The sequence below is a fragment of the Myotis brandtii genome, unplaced genomic scaffold, assembly GCF_000412655.1.
Source record: "Myotis brandtii unplaced genomic scaffold, ASM41265v1 scaffold735, whole genome shotgun sequence".
Taxonomy (NCBI): domain Eukaryota; kingdom Metazoa; phylum Chordata; class Mammalia; order Chiroptera; family Vespertilionidae; genus Myotis; species Myotis brandtii.
Window position 1 is genome coordinate 1768555 of NW_005370916.1, and position 1307 is coordinate 1769861.

A 1307-nucleotide genomic window follows, 5' to 3' on the forward strand; every position below is an offset into this window, starting at 1 on the left:
CTTCCCCTTCCCTTCCCTTTCCTTTCCTTCTAGTTGTGTCCACTTGCCTCCCTCCCTCCCACAGGCCTCAGCAATAGCCCTATCTCTTACCGACAATGCCCAAGAATGACAAATTCAAATGTTCTGCAAAAGGGGGCAGGAGGATGGGTGGGGCGGGAAGGTAGGGAAGGCATTTCTGTAGAACATGAGTCATGAAACCCCCAGGGCCTGTGGGATTCCCAGCTGGGCTGGTGCGTCTGCCCAGCCCCTGGCGACCTGGGCAGGTTAACACAGCTGCTACTCCAGTTGCTTCTTTTATGCTCGGCCAATAAAGACTCCTTATGTTTCCCCTTCTCCTCACGTTCCCAAAGCGGCTTCCTTCTCCCCACCTTCATCTGCCAGCTTCTCTGTCCTGGTCCCCATCCAGGAGGAAACAGCCTCTTTGATGCTGGCCTCTGTCAAGCCATCGTGTTAAAGGGGAACGAAATGTTTTAAATTAAAAAAGAAAAAGGCAAGAGGTGTAGTGACTGGGCGAGGCGGCCCCAGCAGCCCCGCAGGCCAGCGCGGGGGTTCAGGACAGCGGCAGGGAGGGAGGCTGAGGAGGAGGGAGCATCTGGGACCTATTAGACCGAGGGGCCGGGGAATGTCACCCAGAATCTGAAAATATCCCCGGAGTACAGCCTGCCAGCGGAGCCAGCCCAGCTGGAAGGTCCGAGCCTCCGGCTGGGGGAAGTGTCCTCATGGGAAGCAGGCTGCTGACAAAGTTCGGCCCACAGCAAGTTTTGGATGGCTTAGCCACATGCAGGCCAGATGCCCCATGCCCTCCGGGTCTGACAGGGCCCTGGTCCTCAGTGCTGGCTCTGGGGAGTCCCTGGTGACACAGCAGAGCTTGGGTGACGGCCTTGCCTGTTGTTGGCCGTCTCGGCTGCATGGGTACCCGCAGATGCAGCTGTGCAGCCGACGTGGGATTTGGCACCCTGCCGGGTCCCAGGAGAGCCATTTGCTCAGTCCCCCCCCCCCCCCAAGTGATATAAATTCCCTGGAAGATTTCACGGGTTTTTAAATCCACCACCACCATCACCACTGCACACATCTCCACGGCCCCTACTCCTTGCCAGGCACGATTCTAAGTGTTTTCCTTTAGGGAGAAGGTTCTATTACCCTTAGCTTGCTGATGAAGAAACTGAGGCACAGAAATGCTGAGTTACTCCCCCAAGGCTCTGCACTACTGTACCTCTCTCCACGCCTCTCAGTGAAAGAGCAACTCAGCTCACCCCGAATTGTGTAGAGCTGTTCCCTCTCCACACCTCTCCCTGCTCCTCTCTCTA

The 1307-nt window shown here is 56.8% G+C and overlaps 1 protein-coding gene across 1 annotated transcript in view; it reads right to left on the bottom strand.

The window, feature by feature from the left end:
• COL13A1 (collagen, type XIII, alpha 1) overlaps positions 1 to 1307 on the bottom strand; it is a 126683-nt gene that overhangs the window by 66803 nt on the left and 58573 nt on the right. The gene's annotated exons all lie outside the window — the stretch shown is intronic.